The following is a 24880-nucleotide window of genomic DNA, read 5'->3' as shown; positions in this document are numbered from 1 at the left end:
AGAGGCTCATGCCTGTAATTCCAGCACTTTGGGAGGCCGAGGCAGATGGATCACTTGAGGTTAGGAGTTCAAGACTAGCCTGGCCAACATGGGGAAACCCCATCTTTACTAAAAACACAAAAAATTAGCCAGGTATGGTAGCAGACAACTGTGATCCCAGCCACTCGGGAGGCTGAGGCAGGAGAATCGCTTGAAATCGGGAGGTGGATGTTGCAGTGAGCCGAGACTGCACCACTGCACTCCAGCCTGGGCGACAGAGAGAGACTGTCTCAAAAACAACAACAACCAAAAAAAAAGAAAAGAAAAGAAATAAATATATTTATTGATACGGAAAAAATCTTCATGATCTGAGCTAAGTAAAAGAAAAAGGGAGACCAGAAAGCAGATACATAGACAGACAGATAGGTAGGTAGATATAATTTTATAATATATGTATAAATATCAAATATTGCAAAAATTCATGAAAATGTAAACACAGTCATTAACACTTAATTGTTTTATTTCTTCTAAAAATAAAAAATGAAAAACCAATGGGATACATGTGCAGAACGTGTAGGTTTGTTACCTGGGTATACATGTGCCAGAGTAGTTTGCTGCAACTATTGACCTATCCTGTAAGTTCCCTCCTCTCACCCCTACCCCACAACAGACCCTAGTGTGCATTGTTCCACTCTCCGTGTCCATGTATTCCCAATGTTCAACTCCCACTTATGAGTGAGACCATATGGTATTTGATTTTCTGTTCCTGTCTTAGTTTGCTGAGTATGAAGCTCCTACAAGGGACATAATCTCATTCCTTTTTATGGCTGCATAGTATTCCATGGTGTATATATACCACATTTTCTTTATCCATTCTTTCATTGATGGGCATTTGAGTTGGTTCCATGTCTTTGCTATTGTAAATAGTGCTGCAATAAACATATGTGTGCATGTGTCTTTATAGTAGAATGATTTATATTTCTTTGGGTATATACCCAGTAATGGGATTGCTGGGTCAAATGGTATTTCTGGTTCTAGATCATCGAGGAATCACCACACTGTCTTCCACAATGGTTGAACTAATTTACATTCCCACCAAGAGTGTAAAAGTGTTCCTATTTCTCCATAGCCTTGCCAGCATCTATTGTTTCCTGACTTTTTAATAATCACCATTCTGACTGGCGTGAGATGGTATCTCATTGTGGTTTTGATTTGCATTTCTCTAATGATCAGTGATATTGAGCTTTTCTTCATATGTTTGTTGGCCACATAAATGTCTTCTTTTGAAAAGTGTCTGTTCATATCTTTTGCCCACTTTTTGATGGGGTTGTTTGTTTCTTTCTTGTAAATATGTTTAAGTTCCTTGTAGATTCCGGATATTAGACCTTTGTCAGATGGGTAAATTGCAAAAACGTTCTACCATTCTGTAGGTTGCCTGTTCACTCTGATGATAGTTTCTTTTGCTGTGCAGAAGCTCTTTCATTTAACTAGATCCTATTTGTCAATTTTGGTTTTTCTTGCAATTGCTTTTGGCATTTTAGTCATGAAGTCTTTGCCCATGCCTATGTCTTGAATAGTACTGCCTAGGTTTTCTTCTAGGGTTTTTATGGTTTTGGGTTTTACATTTAAGTATTTAACCCATCTTAAGTTAATTTTTGTATAAGGTGTAAGGAAGGGGTCCAGTTTCAGTTTTCTGCATATGGCTAGTCAGTTTTCCCAGCAGTATTTACTGAATAGGATATTCTTTCCCATTACTTATTTTTATCAGGTTTGTCGAAGATCAGATGGTTGTAGATGTAGGGTGTTATTTCTGAGGTCTCTACTCTGCTCCATTGGTCAATATGTCTGTTTTGGTACCAGTACTAAGCTGTTTTGGTTACTGTAGGCTTGTAGTATAGTTTGAAGTCAGGTGGCATGATGCCTCCAGCTTTGTTCTTTTTGCTTAGGATTGTCTTGGCTATATGGGGTCTTCTTTGATTCCACACGAAATTTAAAATCGATTTTTCTAATTATGTGAAGAATATCAATGGTAGTTGATGGGAATAACATTGAATCTGTAAATTACTTTAGGCAGTATGGCCATTTTCATGATATTAATTATTCCTATCCATGAGGATGGAATGTTTTTCCATATGTTTGTGTCCTCTCTTATTTCCTTGAGCAGTGGTTTGTAGAGGTCTTCACATCCCTTGTTAGTTGTATTCCTAGGTATTTTATTCACTTTGTAACAATTGCAAATGGGAATTCATTCATGATTTGGCTCTCTGCTTGCCTATTGTTGGTGTAAAGGAATACTTGTGATTTTTGCACATTAATTTTGTATCCTGAGATTTTGCTGAAGTTGCTTTTCAGTTCAAGAAGTTTTTGGGCTGAGGTGATGGGGTTTTCTAAATATAAAATCTTGTCATCTGTAAACAAAGACAACTTGACTTCCTTTCTTCCTATTTTAATACCTTATTTCTTTCTCTTGCCTGATTGCTCTCGCGAGAACTTCCAATACTATGTTGAATAGGAGTGGTAAGAGAGGACATCCTGGTCTTGTACTGGTTTTCAAAGGGAATGCTTCCAGCTTTTGCCCATTCAATATGATATTGTCTGTGGGTTTGTCATAAATAGTTGTGATTATTTTGAGATATATTCCATCAACACCTAGTTTATTGAGAGTTTTTAATATGAAGAATGTTGAATTTTATCAAAGGCCTTTTCTGCATCTATTGAGATAATCATGTGGTTTTTGTCTTTGGTTCTGTTTATGTGATGGATTACATTTATTGATTTATGTATGTTGAACCAGCCTTGCATCCCAGGGATAAAGCCAACTTGATCGTGGTGGGTAAGTTTTTTTTAATGTGCTGCTGGATTTCGTTTGCCAGTATTTTATGGAGGGTTTTTGTATCAATGTTCATTAGGCTTATTGGCCTGTAGTTTTCTTTTTTGTTGTGTCTCTTCCCAGTTTTGATATCAGGATGATGCTGGCTTCATAAAATGAGTTAGGAAGGAGTCCCTCCTTTTCAACTGTTTGGAATAGTTTCAGAAGGAATGGCACCAGCTCCTCTTTGTATTTCTGGTAGAATTCAGCAGTGAATCTGTCTGGTCCTGTTTTTTTTTTTTTTTTTTTTTTTTTTTTTTTTTTTTTTTTTTGAGAACTTGTTATTGGTCTATTCAGGGATTCAGCTTTTTCCTGGTTTAGTGTTGGCAGGGTGTATGTGTCCAGGAATTTATCAATTTCTTCTAGATTTTCTAGTTTATTTGCATTGAGGTGTTTATAGTATTCTCTGATGGCAGTCTGTATTTCTGTGGGGTCAGTGGTGATATCCCCTTTATCATTTTTTTATTGTGTCTATTTGATTCTTCTCCCTCTTCTTCCTCATTAGTCTAGCTAACGGTATATCTATTCATTAATTTTTTCAAAAAAAAAAACAGCTCCTGGATTCATTGATTTTTTTGGAGGATTTTTCACATCTCTATCTCCTTCAGGTCTTCCCTGATCTTAGTTATTAGTTACTTGTTTCAGTTTTTTCTCTGATCTTAGTTATCCACTTAGTTACTGGTTAATGCTGGATTTTTTTTTCCTTTGTGTTTTTCTATGATTTTTTAGGATTTCTGTGCTAAGCACAAAATTAAAAGAAGTTGTTTTTTAAATTTAATACAGAACCCTAAAAGCAATAATTACATCGATAGCTTCACTAGAGAAATGCCAAGAGGGTGTGAGAGGTAGTTGTCAGTTGCAAGTAGGAGCAGATTGTAAGTCTGAGTTGTAGCCTCTATGTGATATGATTATTTGGGATAATACTATCTGCAGCACACACACACTCACACACACACACATACACACACACAAACACTTCTCAATGAATAATTGTTCAGTTAAAAACAAACAAAATAAATACATAGTCTTTGAAAATGCATTCTTACCAATGTACAGTTCCTTTCTTATATTTTTCTGAAATATTTGGCAGTTTCATCTACTGTAAGAAATACCGTACATCCTGATGCTTTATAATGTTTGAAATCATGTAAATTATTCTTGGAGAATGTTTAAAAATTCATATTTTTTACTCCTGAGAGACCACAACATCTTTCCAGATTGCACCAGACTATTCTGTGAATAAGGATTTTAATTTCTAAGATGCAACAACAATGCTTTGTGCACAGATCAATAAAAGGAAATGAGCTACTGTGGTTTGTCTGCCTTTCACCAGACACCACCCCCCAATACTTATTCACAGTCCTGAGTATATCAAAACTCCATTTGTAAATTAAACTAGTGTGTCTGATACAGAAACAAAGCTAAACCATGTACAGGGCAAACCACATTCATGGCTTATTGCCAGAACCACAGATCTCTCTTCTGGTGCCATAATCCCTGGCCAGTAAAGTAATAAACCAGTAATGAATTTTGGATTTACAGAATCCAAAGCTTTCTATAGATTTTTTAAACAATTTCCTTTTAAAACATTTCTGCAGAGAACAACAGTCCTCCCCCACACTGAGCAATCACTCCTGCTTATGGCACACAGAGAAGGCACCCAGGCCTGCATCTGCCAGTACCCCACCCCCAAGCCAACACCATGTCAGGCACAACCATACAAATAGTTGCCAGCAGGGGCTCCCCCAACAGCTGCATTGTCTCTGCCACTGTGGTGAACACCCACATGGAGGCAGGTACCCCGACACCTGCTAGCACTCTGCCACAGCTGCCACACCTCGGGCCCATTCAGCTCAGTGGATTCCTAACCTTGGGGAGCCAAAGAACAAAGCTGGGGCCCAATAGAAGTCCAGCAGAGTTAGAGCACACAGTGCAGGAGTTGGGAGCTAAATGTTGGCCCTCTAAAATCTTCTAGAAATGAAGCCAGTCAGTTGAATCCACCTTATACCACAATCAAGCCCTTAACATAATCAAATAGGATTAAAAAAAAGCCATCTGAAGGTCAGCAAACTCAAAGATTGAAGGTAGATAAGCCCCAAAAGATGAGAACAAATCAGAACCCCGAAAATTTCAAAAAGCCAGTGTGCTTTCATTCCTCCAAATGACTACATCACCTCTCCAAATCATGATAAAATAATGCAGGAGCTGACAGACAAAATAGCCAGTGTATATATATTAAAAAACTAACCAACATGACAGAGCTGAAAAAACACACTACATGAACTTCATAATGCAAACACAAGTATTGATAGCGGAATAGACCAAGTAAAGAAAATAATCTCAGAGCTTGAAGACTGGCTTTCTGAAATCAGACAGTTAGACAAGAAGATAGAAAAATAATGAAAAGGAATGAACAAAATGTCTGAGAAATATGGGATTATGTAAAGAGACCAAATCTGTGACTCATTCATGTCCCTGAAAGAGATGGGAAGAATGTAACCAACCTGGAAAACATATTTCAGGACATCACCCATGAGAACTTCCTCAACCTAGCTAGAGAGGACAACATTCAAATTCAGAAAATGCAGAGAACCCCAGTAAAATACTTTTTACTAATACTAAAGATCATCCCCCACCACATAATCATCAGATTCTCCAAGGTTGAAATGAAGGGGAAAATGTTAAAGGTAGCTAGAGAGAAAGGTCAGGTCACCTACAAAGGGAAGCCCATCAGACTAATAGCAGACCTCTCAGCAGAAATTCTACAAGCCAAAAGAGATTGGGGGTCAATATTCAACATTCTTAAAGAAAAGAAATTCCAACCCAGAATTTTATATCCAGCCTAACTAAGTTTCATAAGCAAAGGAGAAGTAAATCTTTTACAGACAAGCAAATGCTGAGGGAATACATTACCACCAGACCTGCCTTACAACAGCTCATGAAGGAAACACTAAATATGCAAAGGAAAGTATTACCAGCACTACAGAAACACACTGAAGTACATAGACCAGTAACACTATAAAACAATAACACAAACAAGTCTGCAAAATAACCAGTTAACATTATAATGACAGTGTCAAATCCTCACATATCAATATTAACCTTAAATGTAAATGGGCTAAGTGCCCCAGTTAAAAGACACTGAGTGGCAAGCCGGATTAGAAAACCAAGACTCATTGATATGCTGTCCTGAAGAGACCATCTCATAAGCAATAACACACATAGTCTCAAAATAAAGGGATGGAGAAAAATCTACCAAGCAAATGGAAAACAGAAAGAAAGCAAGAGTTGCAATCTCAGTTTCAGACAAAACAGACTTTAAACCAATAAAGATCAAAAAAGACAAAGAAGGGCATTACATAATGGTAAAGGGTTCAATTTGACAAGAAGATCTAACTGTCCTAAATATATATGCACCTGACACAGGAACACTCAGATTCGTAAAGCAAGTTCTTAGAGACCTTCGAAGAGACTTAGACTCCCATGCAATAATTGTGGGAGACTTTAACATCCAATGACAATATTAGACAGATCACTGAGACAGAAAATTAACAAAGATATTCAGGACTGGAACTCAGCATTGGATCAAATGGGTCTGATAGACAACTACAGAACTCTCCATGCAAAAACAATAGAATATACATTCTTCTCATTGCCATATGGCACTTACTATAAAATTGATCACATAATCAGAAATAAAACACTCCTCAGCAAATGCAAAAGAACTGAAATCATAACAATCTCTCAGGGCACAGCACAATCAAATTAGAAATCAAGACTAAGACATTCACTCAAAACCATACAATTACATGAAAATTGAATAACTTATTCCTAAACGGCTTTGAGGTAACTAAATTAATTAAGGCAGAAATCAAGAAGTTCTTTGAAACTAATGAGAACAAATATACAATGTAGCATAATCTCTGAGACACAGCTAGGGCAGTGCTAAGAAGGAAATTTATAGCACTAAATGACTACATCAAAAAGTTAGAAAGATTTCCAGTTAACAACCTAACATCACAACTAAAGAACTAGAGAATCAAGAGCAAACAATCCCAAAGCTAGCAGAAGACAAGAAATAACTGAAATCAGAGCTGAGCAGAAGAAAATTAAGACATGAAAAATCATTCAAAAGACCAATGAATCCAGGAACTTTTTTTGAAAAGAATTAGTAAAACAGATATACCACTAGCTAGACTAATAAAGAAGAAAAGAGAGAAGATTCCAATAAACACAATCAGAAATGGCAAGGGGAATATTACCACTGACCTCACAGAAATACAATCAACCATCACAGAATATTATGAACACCTCTATGCACATAAACCAGAAAATCTAGAAGAAATTGATACATTTCTGGACATATACACCCTCCCAAGACTGAACCAGGAAGAAACTGAATCCCTGAACAGACAATAATGAGTTCCAAAATTGAATCAACAAATAGTCTACCAATCAATAAAAGCCCAGGGCCAGATGGATTCACAGCTGAATTCCACCAGATGTACATAGACGAGCTGGTACCATTTCTGCTGAAACAATTCCCAAAAGTTGAGGTAGAGTGACTCCTCCCTTACTCATTCTATGAGGCCAGCATCATCCTGATACCAAAACCTGGTAGACACACAACAACAAAAGGAATCTTCAAGCCAACTGCCTGGATGAATATCAATGCAAAGATCCTCAACAAAATACTGGCAAACCAAATCCAGCAGCACATCAAAAAGTTTATCTACCACAATCAAGTAGGTTTGTTATCCCTGGGATGCAAGGTTGGTTCAACACATGCAAATCATTAATGTGAGCCATCATATAAACAGAACTAAAGACAAAAAACAATGATCATGTCAATAGATGCAGAAAAGGCTTTCCATAAAATTCAACATCCCTTCATGTAAAAAACTCTCAATAAACTAGGTATTAAAGGAATATACCTCAAAATAATAAAAACCATCTATGAAAAACCCACAGCCAACATCATAATGAATGGGTAAAAGCTGGAAGCATTTCCCTTGAAAACCAGCACAAGACAAGGATGCCCTCTCTCACCACTCTTATTCAACAGTATTGGGTCCTGGCCAGAGCAATCAGGCAAGAGAAAGAAGTAAAGGTCATCAAAACCTGAAGAGAGGAAGTGAAACTATCCCTGTTTGCAGACAAGATGATCCTATATCTATAAAACCCCATAGTCTCAGCCCAAAAGCTCCTTAAACTGATAAACAACTTCAGCAAAGTCTCAGGATACAAAATCAATGCGCAAAAATCACTAACATTCCTGTACACCAACAACAGTGAAGCCAGGAATCGAATAAGGAATGCAATCCTACTCACAATTGCCACAAAAATAAAAAATACTTAGGAATACTGAGCTAACCAGGGAGGTGAAAGATCTCTACAAGGAGAACTACAAAACGCTGCTCAAAGAAACCAGAGATAACACAAATAAATGGAAAAACATTCCATGCTCATGGAAGAATCAATATTGTTAAAATGGCCATGCTGCCCAAAGTATTTTATAGATTCAATGCTATTCCTGTTAAACTAGCATTGGCATTCTTCACAGAACTATAGAAAACAATTTTTAAATCATAGGGAAGCAAAAAATGAGCCCGAATAGTCAAAACAATCTCAAGCAAAATGAACAAAGTTAGATGCATCATGCTACTGGACTTCAAACTGTATTACACAGCTACAGTAACCAAAACAGTATGGTACTGGTACAAAAAGAGAAAAGAGACCAATGGAAAAGACTAGAGAACCCAGAAATAAGGCCACACACCTACAACTACCTGATCTTCAACATGACAAAAACAAGCAATGGGGAGAGGATTCCCTATTCAATAAGTTGTTCTGGGATAATTGGTTGGCCACATGCAGGATACTTAAACTGGACCCATTCCTTTTACCATATACAAAAATCAACTCAAGATGAATTAAAGACTTAAATGTAAAACCCAAAACTACAAAAACTCCAACTTAGGCAACACTATTCTGGCCATAGAAGCAGGGAAAGATTTCATGACAAAGACACCAAAAGCAATTGCAAGAAAAGCAAAAATTGACAATCGGGATCTACTTAAACTAAAGAGCTTCTGCACAGCAAAAGAAACTCTCAACAAAGTTAACAGACAACCTACAGAATGGGAGGAAATTTTTGCAAACTATGCATCTAACAAAGGTCTAATATCTAGCATTTATAAGAAATATAAACAAATTTACAAGAAAAAAACAACTCCATTAAAAAGTGGGCAAAGGACATGAACAGACACTTTTCAAAAGAAGACGTACCTGCAGCCAATAATCACATGAAAAAAACTCAGCATCACTGATTATTAGAGAAATGCAAATCAAAACCACAATGAGATGCCATCTCACACCAGTCAGAATGTCTATTATTAAAAAGTCAAAAATAACAGATGCTGGTGAGGTTGTGGAGAAAAAGGAATGGTTATACACTGTTGGTGGGAGTGTAAATTAGTGCAACCACTGTGGAAGACACTGGTGACTCCTCAAAGACCTAAAAACAGAAATGCCATTTGACCTAGTAATCTCATCACTGGGTATATACCCAAAGAAATATAAATCATTCTATTGTAAAGACACATGCACGTGCATGTTAATTACAGCACTGGTCACACTTGCAAAGACATTGAATCAATCTAAATGCTCATCAATGATAGACTGGATAAAGAAAATGTTGTACATATATACCATGGAATACCATGCACCATTAAAAAGAAAAAGATCATGTCTTTTGCAGGGACATGAATGAAGCTGAAGGCCATTATCCTTAGCAAACTAAGAAGTAATAGGAAACCAAATACTGCAAGCTCTCAGTTATAAGTAGGAGCTAAATGATGAGAACACACAGACACACAGAGGAGAACAACACACACTGGGGCCTATCATAGGAAGGAAGGTGAGAGGAGGGAGAGGATCAGGAACAATAACTAACAGGTACTAGGCTTAATATGTGGTCAACAAAACAATCTGTACAACAAACCCCATGACACAAGTTTACCTACATAATACTAGGCTTAATACCTGAGTGATGAAATAATCTGTACAACAAACCCCTTTGAGACAAGTTTACCTATATAGCAAATATGCACAGGTACCCCTGAACTTAAAAGTTACATACACACACATTTTTGTCCCCTCTCTCCAGCAATGCAGTTTATTACTACTATCTGCATTTTTTTTAGAAAGGCTTGCAGATAGATGCCCACATTTTTCAATCAAATATATATTTTTTTCATTCTGGCTCTATAAAATCAGCCTTGGCATTGATTAATATCAGCCTTTCTCCTTTGTAATTTATTTACTCAAATTATTTTTATATTTAAGATTATGACAGCAATTCCTGTATTTGCAACACCCTATTATTATGGACTGACTGTAAGTACATAATTTGAATAGTGTATTAAAAGATTGCTGAGATATTAATATTATAAAATCCACCTGATTTGAGAATTGCATAACCAACCAAATAATCACTGGACTAACAATATTTAATGAAAATAATGCTTAGGAATCCTAGACAAACATACGTGTTCTTAAATGTCTATTTAAGGGGTACATAATGTAAAAACAGAGTATTTTTGAACGTTGGGATAACTTCTTTTTCTTCTTAAAAGCTGCCATTATTTTCCCTAATAGCTACCATCTACTAAAAACCTACTCTATGCCAGGTGCTGCCCTACCTAAAGGAAAGTTTCCTTTAGTTGGGCAGGGCCCTATTGGAGTTTCTCTCCTGGCCTGAAGACTGACTTACATGATCTGTAAGTCACATGTGTAGTCTAGCTCCTAGCTCTTCCCCTCTCTCCTTGGAATGGGCTGCCCACAGAAATCCTCATTCTCCTTTTCACCCTCACAGCAACAGCCTATCAGCATATCCCTAATTGCATAGGTAATTCTGAGACTCAGTACCACAGAGCCCACTTAACCACAGATAAAAGCTACACACTCCAACCTAGAATTCAGTGACATTTTGATTCTTCATCTGTTGGTTTTTCACCTTATTTCTCAATTGGTTTAGAACTAGTGTGGGAGGGTGGGAGCTTCTCAACAAATCCAATATCTTAAGCACTATGCCATGAACCTTAACAATGTGTAAAAGTAGCAAAATACATTTGGCGAAATTGAGGCTAAGGATAAGTGGCTTTGAGTTCTGGCATACATGTGGGCCATAACAGTTTTTAACTCTGGCAGTTAGCAAAGCTTGTACTGGATCACAGGAATGATTTTGATTGTCTGTGCTACCTTTTCACTGGCATGACAACATCAGCTAAATGAATTGTGGACAAATGAATTGTGTAAATTAGCTTGAAGTTTCATAACCAACCTAAAATGTAAAAGTTGGATTTCATCAAACCTAAAATGCCACTGAATTTAAGACACATCATTATTTTATAATCACCAACACAGAAAAACATACTGCCAATTAAACTATAACATGCCATTTATTGTAAGACACATTCAAGTTTTAGAGATGTTAAAATGTGAAGAAAAGAAAATGAGTTTTACAGTCAATGAACTATGGTATTATCCTCATTTTTTATTCAAGGTAACTGAGGCTTAAAAAGAATGACTTGCCCAAGATTACACACATAGAAAATAGTGAAGTCGTCGAATCTGGATCCCAAGTGTACATCCTCCCAACACTGCCCAGGGTACACTATAAGGTTTTAGGTGGAAGATATATTTCTGCAACAAGCATTACATATTTGTTAATCACTGTGGACTCAGCATTGTGCTAAACCCTCTGGAGACTCTTAATATAAAATCAGGGCTTTTTTCTCCAGTGAATTTTCAGTCAATTTGATGACTCATGAAAGATACATAAAACTTCAAGAACAACTTTTAAAATCATATAACTAAGTGTTGATCTATACAGCACTGACTAAAATACTATAAGTTTTAGAGTAGATTGGAATCAGTTCTGAGTGAGTCAAAGGAAGTTTCATTAAAAAGAGAAAAAGACTTAAGGAAAGCACTCAAGCTGTTTTAGGATTCAGCAGCCTGAGAGGAAATCTAGAATAATGACAGTTGCCATTGATTGAATAGCTATGAGACCCATGCTGGACTTTTCTCGGCTCTTCAAAACAGCACATGGTCTCCGGCCTCTGAGTCCACACACATGCTATTCCCCTGCCTTGGACAGTCTTCCCCCAGCTCTGGGTCTGGTCACCTCCTCTTTGTCCTTCACATCAACCTTTAATACTACATCCTGTATAGTATTCAAGGTAACCGAGAAGTTTTATGTGACCCCTAGATCTAGCTGGGTCCCCTTGCTAATTGCTCCCATGGCACTTACATACATTGCCCCTTTGTAATTATTTGTAAGTATTTACTTGAAGGCTTATAACTGTTTATGGTTATACATCCATTAGACCCAGTTGGGTGTGCTCACCACTTTACCTCCAGGACCAACTCATAATAGGAACTCAATAAGCTGGCTCATGATTTTCTTAACCAGGCATCCACAAACTTTATCTCATTTAAACCCTCACTACAACACTGTAAGCTCAGTACCATTATTTCCCCCATTATACAGAGAAGAAACGGGGGCTTAAAGAAGTTAATTACCTCACCCGACTCCTGCAACAGAGAAAGCAAAACTTCAGTCAGGTGTGTCTGACACCAAAGGCCATGTTGTTAACCATTAGGTCATACTCTCCTTCTGCTCATAAACAAAAGCATTAAGGCAGGGATAGAATGGCATTTCATGGTGCAGAGAGACTTACCTGACTACAATGGAGAATGCATATGCAACAGATTCATATTAAATATTTCTTGAGTACCTGCCATATGCCAGGCACTAGACTGAGCATGAGCATCTTTTACATGGATTATCTTATTTATTCTCACAATAACCCATGGGTTTAAATTTATTATGTCTATTTTATGATGAAGAAACACAGAGGTTAAGTAACATGCCCATTCACACAGCTGTTAAGCAGCAAAGCCAACATATTAAGCTGTAAGTTTGGGCAATGATGCAACCGCAATAGACTGTGGAGTATTTGGGAGCACAGTTGTTGAAGACCTTTTTTTTTTGCCTGGCCCTGTTCCCCAATTTGAGTGCCAACTGTCTGCCAACTGGCAACGGCAAATGTCGATTTCCAACTTTTTATGACCAACCCTGATCTTCAGTTAAGGGTTTTTGACCAAAGCCTGACAATATTTGACTGAAACACTAATGGAAACCCTGGAATTAAATAACATTTAGAAAAGAAAGCCCAATAGAAATACACAGACCCAGCATAAGGCACTGTGTTTAACTGGTGTATGTACAGACCCTGTCCAAATCAATGGGTGGCCCTTTAAGGCCAATTACATAGCTCATTGCTAGGGCAAGCCAGAGTTAGGAGAGCCAAATTACAGAAATCCCCCAGTAAAAAGAAATGTAAAGCTCTTTTCTCCAGAGATGGGGTATTATCTTCCCAGCATGTACTTTAAGACATCAGCATCAGCCCATCCACAATATAAATGTAGATCTCAATGGAGTATGTAAAGCATCCTTAGGTGATTAACAGACAGAAAAATCTCCAGAGGTCCCATCATTAAATGAAGACCCACAGCACCTGTCCTCCAGGAAGTGTGGCACTTGTTCTGCAGCTCTTGATGAAGGACTGAGGGAAGCGGCAGGGAAGCAAGCAGCAAGGGTCAGGAAACCTAGGGGCTGCCGCACTCTGCGGCTCACCAGTTCTATAACCTCGAACAAATCGAACACCTCAGGGTTGCAAAGAATGTTGAAAGTCTGTTAGTCCAGACACTCTACCAATGTTTGAATCCCTTTAATAGCATGGCTGCTAAGTGATAATTTAGTTTACACTTTACACTCAAGTGAGAGAGAAATCATTGATTTCACTGCCTCTCCGGTGCTCTATCACTTCTGAGAAACTTGGAGAAGGAATAATGGCGCAAGCGTTAGAGGTTAGAAAGAATCTGAAGTCTGAAGGGCAATAGCACTTAACAACGCTGGAGAGTAGGAGGAGGTCACTGGCCCATCTCTATGGAAAGAGTTATCAATTATTAATCAAGGTTAAGTACTCATGTAAGTTTCCAAAAATCAAAAATTAAAAGATGGGTCCTTGACATAAGTGGCTTGCCTGTAGAGTAAAAAGAAACCTCTTAAAATGTTGAAACTTTAAAATAATTTTTTCACCTACAAAGTTCAGCTATAGAGGAGAAGAGATTTGAAGTATATAGCAAATAAAATAAAACAAGTTGATTATACAGCAACGTTACTCTCTTTATGGTTGTGAACTGGTGAAAGTCCACATGTTGTTTGTAGGCTGCAAGGAAATAGGAGCTTGCACTAGAATCCAAACCAACTTTGTCACTAAGCACACTTTTTGCTTCAGTAGACTGTGTGTGTGTGCACCAAGATTTTCTCAATGATGGAAGTAGTGCATTGATTTATATTCTGGTGCAAGCCGCTTATTTTGGCCCAAACAGTAATGAACAGTTCACAGCCTGGCTAGTTTGTAGAGCACCGTTAGAGAGTAACATGCGTGCTTCCTATATCAACAGGCACACCAGTGAGATTTTAACGACCCTTGTGACGTCTCTTTCTTCACTCTGTGAAGCACCAACCCCCAAAACCACAAGAAGCAGGCACTTCTACTGCCACATCCCAAAGCCGATGCGTGATCTCACCTAGACTATTGCGAGGTCTTCCAGCAGGCCCTCCTGGCTTTCAAATGATTCTGACACATGCCCAAACCAGCCTTCACACTGCTACTACAGGCATCCTTTTGAAGTGTATCTAGACACTCACTCCCCTTCTTAAAATCCTCTGAGAGCTCCCAGTGCTTATGGCATTAGCTTTAACCTTTGAAGTGTAATAGCCAACCACTGTCTGCCACTCTCAACCTCTGGGATTACTAGCCATTCCCTGAACACATTATGTATTTTCATCCATCTGTGTGTCCACTCACATTGTTTCCTCTACTTGGAATACAATTCCTTTTCTAGTCACCTATAAATTCCTACTCATCCTTGAATATCAGTTCAGAAAATACCCTCTCTGCACGTTTCACCAACGATTCTACAAAGAGCTATGCATTCTGACCTTCTCTGGAAGGCAGTTAGTGCCATCATTAACAGGGCAGGTTCTGGAACTTAACTCTGCAATTCCTATCTTGATAACATTGAGCAAGTGATTTAACATCTCTGTGCTTAGTTTCCCCATCTGTGAAATGAGAACAACCACAGTAATTTCTTTGTAGGGTTGATGGGGAAATTAAATTAGCTAATCCACGGAAAACCCTTAGCACAGTTTATGGCATGTGTAGGTATTCTGTGAATTTCTGTGTTCCCAAAACACTTGTTTTTATCTTTCTGACATTATGTTGTATTATACTTAGTTGTTTTCATGTCTGGTTTCTCCAACATATTAAAAGCTTTTAAAATGCAGACCTTAATGGGTCTCATCTATCCTTTCATCTGTATTCCTAGCACAGTGTTTGGCACATAAACAGGCATTAAATCAACTGTTTGCACAATAAATGCAGTAGAATAGAGAGTGGTGAAGCCAGAAGCAGGCTGACCAGAAGCAGGCACCATCCAGAATTCAGAAGGCAGTCAGAAACTGACTCAGGGCCCAGACCCGGTGCGGCAGCTCATGCCTGTAAAACCAGCATGTTGGAAGGCCAAGGCGGGCAGATCACAGGAGTTTGAGACCAGCCTGGCCAACACGGTGAAACCCTGTGTCTACTAAAAATACAAAAAATTAGCCGGGCATGGTGACATACACCTGTAATTCCAGCTACTTGGGAGGCTGAGGCATGAGAATCTCTTGAACCCAGGAGGCAGAGATTGTGGTGAGCCAAGATTGCACCACTGTACTCCAGTCTGGATGACAGAGCAAGACTCTGTCTCAAAAAAAGAAAAGAAAAGAAAAGAGAAAATGAAAGGACTGGAGGCCAAACATTCCCAACTTAACTCCTCATAACTAAAGAAATCCACCACCTTCCCCTCCATCCTCAGGAAATTGCTTCCCCATCTCCACTCTTGTCCCTAAACTGGGAAAGGGAAGCTGCCTCCCTCTCCATCGTCACTCACACCCTCGGGAAGCCACAGGACCCTGGCACATTGGAGAGAACCCTGGATACACGACATGATGAAGGGCCTGAGTGGGGATCCTCACTCAGTCCCTTGCCAGCTTTGTGACCCTGGGCAAACCCCAGTGCATGGCCATTTGCTCATCCATAAAATGTGGATGCCATTTCCACCCAGTTGTCAAGGAGATAAGCACACAGGAGTGTATGGTTCACATTACAAAGCACTAAGTAAATATCAAGAACTATTATTAGATAATAGTAAAAGCTACTAATTACCAGGTACTTATTCCCTGACAATTCCCTTATGCCCTGTGCCAACTGCCTTATACATTATCTTATTTAACCCTTATGAGCAGTGAGGTAGCTACCATGATCTCCTGTAGTAATTAAAGTACCTGTAGCCAAGAGGGGCTGATTCTACCTGGCTTAAATTTTAAAAATAAGAATAAAAGAAGAACAACAACAACAAAAGGAAGAGAAGGATGAATGTTTTTTAAGATACTGGAGTTGCTCAAAAAATTAATAAATCCCTAAGCATCCAGACTTGGAGCCATCCCAGGAACCGTGGCTGCAGGTGTTATGACCTGCCCTCCAGAATGCAGACATAAAGGTGCCTTCAGGTCAGAGGGCCCTGGCTCTGGGTTTCAAATCGCTAAGCTAGAGAAGTTAATTGGCCTGACTCAATCAGTTGCTATGTCCAGGGCATAGAACTGCATTGCACAGATTCCCCATCCCACATATTCCTAAAAAGTAAGAATTGTTTAGTAAGCCAGGAAAGACAGGATTAAAATGCTATTAGGTCCCCCTTTTCCAGTTGAGGACTCTGATCTTGGAACTCATGATTGCCCATGGTTCCGTGGGTTCTAACTGGTGAAGCTAGCATCAACCCAAGTCTCTGATGTGAGAACAAGAGCTCTGAAACTCCCCACTATGTTGCCTATTTTCCAATGAAATGTGTCCAGGAAGCCATCTCATACATATTTTCACTAGGTCGTCAAAAATTAACAAGCATGCCTCTTTCATTACCTTCGAAGGCCATCTGTGGGGTGGTAATGAGTCAGCCTCTGCAGCCACGCTGCCAGTATTTGAATCTTACCTCCTCCACTTCTCACCCATGTGATTTGAACAGGTGGCTTTACTTCTTTGGGCCTCTTTGAGTTAATATATGTAAAGGACTTAAACCATGCCTGAAGTAAAAGACCTAGAACAGCCAACATAATACTGAAGAAGAATGAGGTTGAAGGAATACCATTATCTGATTTCAAAACTTACAATGAAGCTATAGTAATCAAAACAGCACTGTACTGGCAAAAGAATAGACACATAGATCAATGGAACAGAATAGAGAGCACAGGAACAGATTCACACAGATAAAGTCAACTAACTTTTGACAATGGAGTAAAAGCAATTCAATGCAGAAAGGATAGTCTTTTCAACAAAAGGTGCTTGAACAACTGGATGCCCGTATGCAGAAAAAGAACCTAAACACAGACCTTAACATCTCTCACAAAAATTAATTCAAACTGGATCATAGACCTAAATGTAAAATGCAACTCTAAAACTTTTAGAGGAGAACAAAGAAGAAAATCTAGGTGACCTTGGGTTTAGAGATGAGTTTTTAGATACAACATCATAAAAGCATGATCCATGAAAGAAAAAATTGTTAAGTTAGACATTATTAAAATTCAAACCTTATGTGCTACAAAAGGCAGTGTTCAAAAAATGAAAAGACAAGCCACAGACTGGGAGAAAATACTTGCAAACACATATCTGATAAAGGACTTGAATGCAAAGAACTCCTAAACCTCAAAAAAAAAAAGAAAAAAGACAACTCCAATTAAAAACGGTCAAAAGATCTGAGCAGAAACATCACCAAAAAAGATATATAAATGGCAAATTAAGATGTGAAAAAAGGCTGAGAATCATCTTTCATTAGAGAACTTTAAACTAAAACAAGATACCACTACACACCTATTATAATGGTTAAAATCCAAAATGAGAATGCCAATTATTGACAAAGAAGGGGAGCAACAGGAACTCTTACTCATTGCTGGTGGGAAGGCAAAGTGGTACAACCGCTTTGGGATATAGCTTGGTAGTTTCTTACAAAGCTAAATATAGTCTTACCATACAATCCAGCAATCACACTCTTAGACATTTACCCAACTAATCTGAGAACTATGTCCACACAAAAACCTGCATGTGAATGTTACAGCAGCTTTATTCACACTTGCTAAAAACCAGAAGCAACCAAGATGTCCTTAAATAGGTGAATGCTTAAACAAACTGGGGTATGTCTATACAATAGAAAATTATTCAGCAACATAAGGAAATGATCTATCAAGCCATGAAAACACACAGATAGATCTTAAATGCTTATTGCTAAGTGAAAGAAGCCAGTCTGAAAAAGCTATATCCTATATTATTACAATTATATGACATTCTGGAAAAGACAAAACTATAGACAGTTTTTTAAAATCCATATTTTCCAGGGATGGAGGATGGTTAAACAGGTGAATAGATGAATTTTTAACGTGGTATAGTTATTCTGTACATTGCTGTAATGGTGGGCACATAATATTATGCGTTTGTGAAAACTCATTGAAATTTACAGCACAAAGGGCAAATCTTAGCATACATAAACTTTGAAAAAATCATTTAGGAGGTCAGGGTAATCCCAGAATGAAATGCAGAATATGACAGAGCAATCTGTGGTACAAATATATGAACAACTCTCACTAAAGTGGACGGAAGAAAAAGGTGCTATATCAGTGGCTTTGGAAATGTATGCAGTCTGTAAAACTAAAGGCAAAATAAACCGTACACAAGCACTGTACTCTAGTTGACGAGGCTATTTTCCATGGGGGTATGAGTTAACAGTTTTGATACTGCTACAGATGTATACTGGAATTGAACAACTAAATAAATGTGTGGCAGATGCTGGGAGCCAAGTTTATCATTTTTGGAGTAGAAGGCTACAGATAGGCAACGGGGAAGGCTAGAACAATCCACGTGATAATGGCTTAGAGCTGGAGACAAGTAACAGCTTAAGAGTTGGAAACATCAGTGTGAACTCATGTTTAGCATAATACAGATACCAATGGTTACGTACAGATATATTTTTAGATCAGTAGACAGGCATCTATAGATTGGTTCACATGCACATCCTTTCTTGCTGTCAGCTGAGAGCTTATAAAGCAGCAGCAACCAGAAGTACCAGCACACCTGGAGCCCAGACCCTGGCTTCTAATACCACCCTCCAATAAAAGGAGCCAGGGCTGGCCGGGTGCAGTGGCTCACGCCTGTAATCCCAGCACTTTGGGAGGCTAAGGCAGGCGGATCATAAGATCAGAAGATCGAGATCATCCTGGCTAACACGACGAAACCCCGTCTCTACTAAAAATACAAAAAATTAGCCAGGCGTGGCGGCGGGCGCCTGTAGTCCCAGCTACTCGGGAGGCTGAGGAAGGAGAATGGCGTGAACCCGGGAGGCGGAGCTTGCAGTGAGCCGAGATCGCGCCATTGCACTCCAGCCTGGGTAACAGAGCGAGACTCCGTTAAAAAAAAAAAAAAAAAAAAAAAAAAAAAGGAGAAAGTGTGTGAACTCTGCTATATTCATAGTTTTTCTGCAAATCTAAAGCTGTTTGAAACAAGGTTGATTAAAACAACCAAAAATTACCCATGCCTGGCACGTAGTAATTGTCTACAATTATTTGGCTGTAGTGAGGGTGGCAGTAGTACTCATGGTTCCAGTGTAGGCGGATAAAGGAGACGGGGTGGAGAGCAAGATTTGCTGAGTCCTTTATGTTCTTCCTGTGGGAATTTAGGTTCAAAAGCCCAGGAAATAAACGTCACTATGCTAGTCACCACCCAACAACCACTTCTAGACCCTGGACCAAGCACAGCACAGCCCAAGTAGCTTTACAGTGAATTTGTAGGGAGGACGGCACTTCCCGATTCCCACAAATAAAGAGAAGGTCACCCTCACACACGCACATCCTCCAAGGCAAAAAAAAAAAAAAAAAAAAAAGATTGGTGGAAATGCAAATGCAAAGATTTCAATCAAGAGATGTTTTGTAATCAGAAGGAACTTCTAACCAAGGGTCAAGGAACTGACCCCACACAGTGGCCGCCAGATGACCTAAAAACCCAGAAGTCAGAATGGTGGGTTTTGTTAAATGGTAGCGCTCCCTGGTGTATTGAGCTGGTGAAATATGGCTTGTATTTCCCTTGCCTGCAGTCTTAAATCTTCCCTCAATAGAAAAATCTCCTGTCAGGCTGATCCACACTAACCATGGGCACTCCTGCTCTCCCCAGAATGAGCAAGATCAGCCCAGGAGGTCGAGTCCTCATCTCCTGATCTCAACACAAGCATGCTACAGCCACACTGCAACCAGGTTAGGGACAAAGGAGAAGAGTAGCCTGGATGTACAGCATTACCAAGGCGGATGCTTCTGTGAGCGTCAAAAACCCTGGGTTACAATCACGTTTCACTAACGAAACACAAATAAGCAGCGGCTGTGCTTCATTTGCAACAGGCGTTTGCAGACACCAACATTGCCCACACTTGCTTGGGTTGGAGAATGTCTTTACATTCATAGCAAACCTTGAAAGTAGAAGCTGAGACACAAAGTAGCAGCTTAAATGCAGTGCTCTTCAGGGACTTCACTAAGAAACAACCTAAGTGTTCCCCAGTACGATTGCTTTAAGAGTGACGAGAGCGCCCTCTCGTGGGGGAGAAAGGGCCCTGCATGCAGGGTGCAAACCTGTGCGGGCCAATGCACCGGCTACGGGTCAGCCTGAGTTGGATTCATGTGGTGGGTGCCTGCTCTGTTTTCTCCTCTTCCTGATCTTGGTGGTGTTCCAAGAGAATTGTCCACCCACACAAGTATGAGAAAATTCCCGGGAGAAATGATTGGACTATGTTCAAGCCGACTGGGCCAGGTTGGGTTTCCTGTCTCTTCTGATCAGTCTGTGCCTGGGTTTGTAGCTCATTCTCATCACGGAAAAAGTCCTCCCGACTACGGACCGCAGGACAGGCATCTCATCACTGTGAAGGAACGCCAAGCCAACTCTTAAAGCCAGTGGGCAAGGTCTTTGAGAAGACACCAAAATGGAGAAAGATGTCCATTGCTGAGGGGCGCCCCTTTGGACAAACAGCAAAATGGGGCAGCCAAGAGCATCATTTCAGACAGAGAAAAACGAGAAGGGAAGGGGCTCAGAGGCATTGGCCTCATACAGAATATGACTAACTGTCCCGTGTCTAGGTCACCTCCTTAGGATACAAAAATAAGTCAAACAAAGCCATGGTTAGTGTTTTAAACAAAATATAGATATGTTTAAAACTTAGCAACACAGGACAAGTTATACCAACAGCAAAACACAGAAAAATTTGACATGAGGGAGTAAGAAGTGAGCCCCTCTACCTGAATTCACGCCATGTTTTATTAAAGTGAACAAGGAATACGCGCACTTGAAATCCCCTCCCCAAATGGCTTTGTTAGCTGGACACAGCCACTCCATCTCAGGTGTAATTTTGCACACACAGGCAAATCTGGGGACAGCTCTCTGGGGGTGGGACATCTTCCCAGAGGCTCACAGGTACACTCTAGCCGCCTGTGGGTCTATAGAAGCCCTGGGGAAGAAGAGATGGAGTGTCTGGTTTAGATTAGGTTATTCTGGCAGCAAAAAGGAAAGGGCAGGGGAGGAGAACATTATCAGCGTCCTTCAAGAACAGGCAACTTCAGAGGGTATGCAAATAGGCAATAGCTGTAGGGAAAAAAAATTCACAATGTAATTCAAAAAATGTAAATTAAATTAAGGATGTTACATCATTTTCCACCTATCAGAAGGGCAAAATGAAAAAGCATGACATATCTATTAGTGAATATCTAAGGAAAGAGACACCAGAAACCACTATTAAAAGGAGTAAAAATAGTCTTCCCACTTTTGGAGACCAGATGTATCCAATATCTTAAAAATGTGCATATCTTAAGGTCCGGTAATTCCTTTCTGGGAACTCTAATATAAGACTTGCACAACATTTTCCAATATGAATATCCCTTTTCTAAAGGTTTATGAATGACCACATTATAGAGCTTATACTTTGGGCTTCAGGTAGGTAAGAAAATAAAGACAGAATTCAACCACCAAAAGGCATCCAAGAATTAGGGAAAGTGTTAGTGGAATCTCTAAACCTTTTCTCCACGTTCCCAGTGGATATGGTCTATGGCTGATCCCATGGTGGGAAATCTCTGCCCAAAGGTCAAAATGGTGTTTTCAGCTAGTCTCACAAGTTCAGAGTCATGCACTAGGACTTTATTTTCTATTTAAATGTTTACAGTTAAAATTGAAACTGTGGGGGCCTTTCCTTCTGCCAGGAGGCCATGGTCAACATCCTCAGTGTGTTTCGTCGTTGGCACTGCCTCCTCGGAAGCCTCGGGCTCAGCTCAAGTGCTTTCACTATGAACATTACCAAAGGCCCGTGGGCATTTCAGAATTTAAGAAAGAGCCCACCTTCACCTAGCACAAGACTTTGCAAATAATCCCGACCCTTTCCTCAAAGTGCCTCCACAAGCATGTGGTGTGCAGAAGGCCGCCTGGGCAGTCTTTACCTCATCACCCACCTGACAGGACATATTTAGAGCCTGCTTCTCTGTGATAAGATTTCCTCCGCATCTTAAATAACCTGGACAGCAACAAGCCAGTGTTAAGGTGATAGCTGTTAGTTTCTTCTAGAATGGATCAGCAGTGTCCTTGGAAAAGCAAAACGCTAGAAGCCTGGGTAAACCCTTACAACACGACAATGACAAAAAGACATGAATAATAAATGCCTTCGAAAATATGATCTTCCTAGGAGACTTTATTTATACAGTCAGCCATTCTTTTTCTTTTTCTCTGGCTCCCAAATAGGATTTAATCTTTTGACAATTTTTCACTCCAAGAAAGACTAAAGAGCCCATGGTGGGAAGGACAATATTATTCCATGAATCAGGTACAGTATGCCTCATAAGTCATCACAAGTTTGAATGTCTGCCTTGAGTAGCCAAGTGGAAAGAGCACTGCAGCAGCAGTCAGGAAGCCTGGATTCTCACCCACCTCTCAAGAACCGGCTCCTCCACAGTGGGCCTCTGTCATCTTTCTGAATTCCAGATACATTCTCTGTAGAGACAATGTCTAGACTCCCATCTAGGATCCCTCGGAAGGTGAATCTGGGATAGGACCTGCAGTGGAGCAATCGATGCCCCACCTGTTTTCCCTCAGCCTTCATTATAACAGTTCCCACGGGCCTGACTCCAACTGCCAGCCCCTGCACTTCCTTACCAGAGGTTCTCTGGCCAACAGAACGTCCCCTTTCAGGTGTGATTACTCAGAGGCACCTGTGCTGCACTCTTTCCCAGACTTTCCCCAGTGGAACTGAGCTCCAGTTGTCCACAGGGATAGTGAACTTGATAGCACATCCTTCGTTGGCTCCCTTCCTCCCCTTCTCATTCCCTACTCCCCTTCCCAAGTTTCCTGGGATCATCTCCCACATAAACTACGTATACTGGAATCCTGCTTCTGTGGGAACCCAAACTAGGAGGGGTGATTTGTATGCCTTTCTACCAGGGACTAAACCTTTTTAAATGGCCTGGCCTTATATCTTTAAGCAATGCCTGTGATGTAGAAAGTAGGCCATTTTCTCCAGGTCTGACCGTAATGCAGACTTTTGAAAGCGACAAAGCCTGGTTTTAACATCACCCCGTCCACACTGTTTGCCCACAACATCTGAAGTTTCCTCCTGATTGCCAGTTCTGATGGATCCTCCTGATTCCCAGTGATTCTCACCTAGGAACCACCAATGAAGGCCGGGGAGCCCTAAACACATCTCCCCTCTTCCCCCTCAGAACCAAGGGGCCACTATTTCACTTTCTTGTTTCCCTATCAGTTTGTTACTTCACTCTTAGGGGCCCAAATGCTAAGCACGTCAGGTCGTGAAGCAGGCTGAGTGGAAGTTTTGGCTGATGATCTGGGACCCGACCACACCGTTTCAGAGTCCAAGTAGTTGAAATGTCAGAATTACAGCCTGGCTACTAAAACTGGTACAATAAAGCCAGCTCTACCAAGACCCAGACAATCCCTAGCTTGGCAGAAATAGGCTCACCTGCAGCCAAGATCTCCTAGAAAAAGCCACCTTCTGGTTCCCAGTCCACATGCACACAGGCCACCATTAGACCACTGCAGGAGAAATCTCTGCACCTATATGAGGTGCTATAATTGTCATCATCCAGATAAAACAGAGGTGTGAAGAAAGCGGGGAGTGTACACTGTTTATGATTCTGCACGCTCACACGTCTAACAGCGTTTCACAGAATCCTACCACTGTACCAGTCATGCTCAGAGGGAATCTGGTAGACATTGTTCCACAGGAAATTAGAGCTACCCACAGAAAATCTGAAGTCACAAAGGGAAGGACGTGATGAAGGGAGAACATGATAAAACTTCAAAGAAATTCCAAGGCAGAAGATATGGATGATCAACAGGAAAAAGGCAATTAGGAGGGAACTGAGTCTACCCAGAGGGAGACATAATGAAACCTAGCCCCGTTCAGGGATTTCACATCTCCAAAAGAACAGTGAACCTGATCCATCCCTACTGGCTTTACTTGACACCATTAAGGGAAAGAATGAATAAGAACACACGAGAAAAGGTTAAAGAGGAAAGTTGAAGTCAACTTGAATGAAGCCTGCCTTTCACACCAAAGCACTCAACGTAAAAGCCAGCCCACCAGGGTAGTGACGGGTGAAGATGCCCTTACCAGAAACAGAAAGAGGCTCTTAGATGGGGGTTGAAAAAAAAGGGGGAGGTAGGATCTGCAGTGCTGTAAGATATTAGAGACAGTCTAGGTTTGCTTTCTCATCCTGAGGAGAAGGAAATGCAGCCCAGAAATGTGTAGTGTCTGCCTGAGTCACACTGCTGCATG

General features: G+C 40.1%; 1 protein-coding gene across 3 annotated transcripts in view; it reads right to left on the bottom strand.

Moving 5' to 3' along the window:
* The window catches only part of ST6GALNAC3 (ST6 N-acetylgalactosaminide alpha-2,6-sialyltransferase 3), a 567065-nt gene that overhangs the window by 467552 nt on the left and 74633 nt on the right, over positions 1–24880 (bottom strand). The gene's annotated exons all lie outside the window — the stretch shown is intronic.

The sequence above is a fragment of the Papio anubis genome, chromosome 1 (genome assembly GCF_008728515.1).
Source record: "Papio anubis isolate 15944 chromosome 1, Panubis1.0, whole genome shotgun sequence".
Lineage (NCBI taxonomy): Eukaryota > Metazoa > Chordata > Mammalia > Primates > Cercopithecidae > Papio > Papio anubis.
Note: the sequence above shows the minus strand (reverse complement) of the source record. Positions and strands in the feature narration are given on the sequence as shown.